At 44.3% G+C, this 6,000-nt stretch overlaps 1 long non-coding RNA gene across 1 annotated transcript in view; it reads right to left on the bottom strand.

The window, feature by feature from the left end:
- Nucleotides 1–2,001: 2,001 nt before the first annotated feature.
- The window catches only part of LOC134945611 (uncharacterized), a 61,925-nt gene continuing 57,926 nt past the window's right edge, over nt 2,002–6,000 (bottom strand). Inside the window, exon 3 of the long non-coding RNA XR_010182132.1 lies at nt 2,002–2,721. This is a non-coding gene — a long non-coding RNA (uncharacterized LOC134945611). The remainder of the gene's footprint in view (nt 2,722–6,000) is intronic.

Genomic DNA, 6,000 nt, shown 5'->3' with positions numbered 1-6,000 from the left:
GAGGATCACACCCTAGATCCCAAATGATATACACAGACACAGATTATCTATTTTACACCGCTCGGAGCGCTAGTGTAAAATAGGAGGTAATACTTAAGGTACACGAAAAGGTAGTATTAAGGACGGTCACACACCTACTCTACAGGGGACAAGACTACTAAAATCACAGTAGAAGTGCCGCGGAACCCTCAGGGGAGCGCGGTCTACGTGCTGGAGCTTGAGAGTTGAACCATAATTCCCAAATCACAAGAAACTGGAAAGATCTGTTATGGAGGTATGCAGTGATTTTTTCCATGCTTGCGAAGTACCATACTTTATCAATGACCCGCTTAATAGGGGGGGCCTCCTTCTGTTTCCAATGGAGAGCAATTGAGCAGCGAGCAGCATTTAAAATCTGTGTCAGTAATTTACCGGTATTTGGAGGTGTGTTAATGATGGGAAGGCCCAGCAGAAAAGACCAAGGGTCTTTAGATATCTGGGATTGGAGCACTGTGCTTATCAAGTGTGCGACTGAGTCCCAAAATAACATGATCTTGGGGCACGTCCACCAAATGTGGAGGAAAGAGCCATGGCCGCCGCAGCCTCTCCAGCACGTGGGCGAAAAGGAAGGGTCCATCTTGTGGAGTCTAGAGGGAACAAAGTACCACCTATATAATATTTTGTGGTTTTCTCTATTTTTTTGTTGATGCTTGCACTATTGCTGAGGGGTTAAGGACACCTCTAGGAGTTTACCATTGACAGGCTGCTTCTTGTGCACGGAATAATTCTTTAAACTTCTTTGATACTATTCTCTGTAAAGCGCTGCGGAATATGTGTGCGCTATATAAATAACTGGTAAATGAATAATCCCGATTCGAGCTACAAAACCCCAGTGATGTGCATAATGAGGAACTCAGTTTCTCTGTTCTATAATGTTCTGTCCTGTATTTTCAATCTATGGGATGACAATCAGGTGTGAGTGGAAAAGAACAGGAATCTAGCAAAGTGTGATGTTCACAACACATGTTTGTGGAAATGTATCATGCACGAACATAGGAGATTTCTGAGAACCTCAGAAGAAGAGTTGATGCTCATCAGGCTGGAAAAGGTTACAAAACCATCTCTCTAGAGTTAGGACTCCACCAATCAACAGTCAGACAGACTGTTTACAAATGGAGGAAATTCCATACCATTATTACCCTCCCCAGGTGTGGTCTACCAACAAAGATCACGCTAAGATCAAGGTGTCTAAGAGCCCACAAGGTCACAAAGCAACCCAAAGTAACCTCTAAGCAACTGAAGGCCTTTCTCACATTGACTAATGTTAATGTTTTTAGGAGACCACCATCAGGAGCACACTGAACTACAATGGTGTGCATGGCAGGATTGCAAGGAGAAAGCAGCTGCTCTTCAAATAGACAAATAGAACATTGCTGCCTAGACACAGATTATCTCTGACTAATTGGTGCGCCCAGACAAATAAAATAACAGAATGAGAGAAATGAATGTACTCCCCTGATGGGTATGATTCTGGAGGTGTTCCACTTGTTTCTTAAGATGGTGTAGAGCATATAGGAAACAAAAAAACAAAAAGAATCCTTGTGTAATACTGTTGGGCAGAATTGCACTTTTACAGAGTGATGAGATGGCACTTCAATAATGATTATATATTTCGGGGTCACATACCCCTACATCAAATCACTCACAATTAGAGGTAAGATATAGGCTTCTCATAAAATTAGCAGAGAACCGTCACCATATAGATTCAGGGGATGCCCCCTTCAAATTAAAACTCACAGAAAGAAAACTTGTGTTCAAGCTCATAGAACAAACAATCACGTGGATCCAACACCAGGTATAGGAACCATGGGATGACCCCTGTCACCAAAACACTCACAGACTAAAACTTGTATAGATGCATGGTAGGTGGGTCTTTTTCCTTTTCCTTTTTAATCCACATTCATCTCTCAGACCTCAGTCCTCAGAAAAACATATGTAAGTGAACCAATCTTTTCACTCATAAATAACACTTTATTAAAACAACTTTAAAAGACTGTAAGGAGCATACCCGGTTTGGAGATAGCCCAAGGATGAGATGGTAACTTAAAACAAACGGGGCCCCGTTTATTTCGATCCCGGAATTCTCTCCTCACCAGATAGCGTCCTCACCGTAGCACAGGTACCCCCACCTACGCGTTTCGATTCTCTGGGGATCTTTGTCAAGGTGTATGGGGTGACCTGTGATATGTGCAATATATATACCCATTATGATTAACAACGATATTCAGATGTGGACAATTACCAACATAACCCCCCTCCTCTGTATATCAAAGAATAAGTTCCCTTCAATAAAAAGTTTCTGTATTAAATAATACATAGTCCCGGCCATAAGGCAGTCCGTTGCCTCTCTCAATATGGCTGCCGGCTCACTTCCGTCCGAAATGAGATGGCGTCCGTCTCACTTCCGTCAGGGCTCCGTCATATCCTGCTTCAGTGTTGCTGCGGGATTCTGTCTATCGCGGGTGTTGTATTTGTCCCACTTCCGCCGGATGTTCATGCCGTGATCTTCTCTCCCCGGACTCAATAGCATCCTTCTTCCGGCCGCCGGAAGTGTGTATCGTAAACCAGCTCCCTCAGTATCTCATTCCTCTTAAAATAGTTCCGCTCAGAGTGTAAGTCCCAAGGACATTTTAAAGACTTCTATGGTTCGTAACCATGGTGACCCGGGAGGTTGATGGATATCTTAGAAGAAAGAAAGTATATGTAACCTCCACAAGATCCTTAATCACATTAAAAAAATACAAAAAATTTAAATAAATAACTAAAAAAAAAGAATAAAAAGAATAAAAAAGATATGGAATATATAGACTTTTCAAAGAAACCATTGCAATTCGAAATCACTGTTAAGACCAGATGGAAGTAAAGTTTTATACTTATATATATACGTCATTTCCATTTTAGCAAGTATGCCTAAAATATCTTTTGATTTTTCAGTGGTCTTAACTAATTTCAAACCATAAAAAAATTTTTACTTCATGTAGGGAACATTTATGTTTCTCTTTAAAATGACTCGACAATGAATGACTGTCCACACCTTTTTTAATGTTTCTGCAATGCTCGGCTAAATTAACCTTTAGCGGTCTTGTCGTACGACCAATATAAAATTTATTGCAACTACATTCTACCGCGTAGATAACGTTGGCCGTATTGCAAGTTATGAACTCGTCTATTTTGTGCTCAAGCCCATTTATAATAACTTTATCTATTTTGGAGGTAGTCAATCCATTAATGTTCCTGCAACCAATACAGGAACTACACCTGTAAAAACCTTTGGATCGGTTATAACTAATTCGTTCTTCTTTTTTTGGGTGCATGCTCCTTACTAATTGATTTTTAATGTTCTTGGCCTTTCTATATATATGTATAGGCTTCTCAGGTAATAATTTTCCTATAACGGGATCTCTTTGTAGGATACACCAGTTTTTTCTAAAGGCTTTTTCTATGTCCTTATGCTGAGAATTGAAACTGGTGATAAATGCCCATTGGAACCTATCATCGTTCCCTTGGTTTTTCTTACTCTGTAGCAAATCTTTCCGATCAATATAATGTGCACTCATGAGACTGTTATCAATCTTATCCTGATTATATCCACAGGCCATGAAAGAATCTTTAATTTTTCTGTGCTTGTTCTTCAAAAACAGATTCTACAGTGCAATTACGTCTAAGACGCTTGAACTGCCCACCCGGAATTGAATCAAGCCAGTTCCGGTGATGGCAGCTATTCATATGGATGTAGGTTGCAGAATCAGTTGGTTTTTGATAAGTTTTGGTCTCTATTCCCCCATCTTTAATATATATGGTTATGTCCAAAAAATTTAAACAAGATTCGCTAATCTCAAAAGTAAGTTTTGTTTTGAGTGTTGTTATTCAAATGTGAGCAAAAATCCTCAAGACTCTCCCTGTCTCCCCTCCATATAAACAAGATGTCATCTATATACCGTGACCATGATACCAGGTTCGCCCCCAGATTGATATTTTGCCACACATATAGCTCCTCCCAGAGTCCCATAAATATGTTGGCATAACTGGGGGCAAACCTGGTACCCATGGCAGTACCCATACTCTGGATATAAAACTCACCCTTAAAGGTTAGGAGCCTTCTAAAAACGAATCTTGTGAAGAGTGCACTACCTGCTAAGAGACCAATGTGCACCGTGAAATCAAAAGGTTTCTTTCGATGTGGAATATGCATTGGTTGTAAAAATATATCAAGTAACAGTGGAAAAATAACAGAGGTAGTGATTAACGATAACAATTTTAAAATAACAGATTTTGTAACCTGTAACACTGCCAACGTTATATATATGCAATTGAGTGCAAATGTAATCTATGGTATATAGGTCGAACCTCAAGACCTCTAAAAATTAGGATTAGTGAGCACCTAAGAAATATTAAAAAATCACTTAAGACTCATGCATTGTCCGAACATTTTAGGGTCCACCGTAAGTGTAGCGTAACAGGGATTAAACGGTTTTGCGGAATTAAACATATAAAAACCATTGGAGGGGGGCGTGGCCTGGATGTCCAAGAGAGCACACGCTGTGCCCAGAGCTCCTGAGCTAAACACTACTTTTCCAGGTGTATACTCGCCTAATCTTCCCCAGATTGCTCCTACCTGCTGAGTAGGTGCTACAGTGCACGTCAGTAGCGGCTGCAGGGGACCCGCGGAATCGGGGAGTGCTTTTAAGCACTCCCGCGGATTGCGGACCTCCCCCCGGCCTAAAGCCTGGGACTCAATTTTGGAGCCGGACCGACGGAACAGAGTGGAAGTCCCGCAGGCGCCGATCGACTCCCCACCTCACTGCAAGGGACCCCCAGAGCCTCCGGAGCCACATTCACGGGCGAAGCAAGCCACGGGGTGCACCTGCACCATACTGCGGCGGACGGATCGGGCTCAGACGGAGGCGCTCGGAGCTCGCACCACTGACTCACTGGCAGGAGGGAGACGGGATCGGACGCGGGCAGCGGGGTAAGTTGAGTGGCTGACTCTCCCTACACCTCCCTAGCCCTATGTCCCGTTCTCCGGAGCCGCAATAACCTGAGGCCTCACTGCTAGGCCGGAGCCAGGACCACAGTAACAAGCACGCTCAGACCTGCTGCATCGTGGCTGAAGGGCTCTAAGACCACACACTGCCCCCCTTCCACTGCTCCCCCACAGAGGTCAGAAACAGCGGCAGGACCTGTCACGGCAGAAAAAAACATTCCACCTGTGCATAGGGGCGCGCTGGAGCTAACTCTAACCCCAGCCGGAGATCTCCCCCCCCCCCTCTCCTGCTCCCGACCGCAGACCTCATTCCCCGCTGAGGGGAGCCGCCAGTCACTGACTAGACCAGGTCCGAGACGCGGTTCCGCATTCACCATACCAAAGGTTGACCGCCAATAGCTCCACATTCATAGGAGCCTTTCGGCATCCGAATTTTACCTTCTTGCTGCCTGCAACTCATATACCGCCATGCCTTATCCGGGCCCCTTGTTTCACAATACTCTACCCGAGGCTACTTGATGGGCACCTGAAAGCAGGCCACGGGGGATGACCGCTCCCTAAGAGCCATGTTGCCATATGTTTCCTGCTGTACCTGACACACCTGACCTACTTGCAAACATCCTCCCTTCAGTTCCCTTTCCGGAATATGAGACGTACCTCGAGATACTCTAAACGGGGCAAAAGCAACCAACCGCGAAAAGTCACGAGATCTCAAGCGGACCTGAGGCCCTTCCTTCACCCCACTTTATCCCCCCAGATGGAGAGCCGTTCCCCTCCCCGATCATCTATCTCTTCCACAGCTTCTCCAACCTCGACTCCAGCTGACGATATGGCTGAGCTTACGACAGCGAGCAGTCGCGAACTCCGAGATATCCTGACCTTTATGAAGGCCCTTCCTACGAAGCAAGACCTTCAAGAAACCATTAGGAACGAGCTCGCCTCCATCAAAAGCGATATTACACACCTTTCTGACAGAG

The sequence above is a fragment of the Pseudophryne corroboree genome, chromosome 7 (genome assembly GCF_028390025.1).
Source record: "Pseudophryne corroboree isolate aPseCor3 chromosome 7, aPseCor3.hap2, whole genome shotgun sequence".
Lineage (NCBI taxonomy): Eukaryota > Metazoa > Chordata > Amphibia > Anura > Myobatrachidae > Pseudophryne > Pseudophryne corroboree.
Note: the sequence above shows the minus strand (reverse complement) of the source record. Positions and strands in the feature narration are given on the sequence as shown.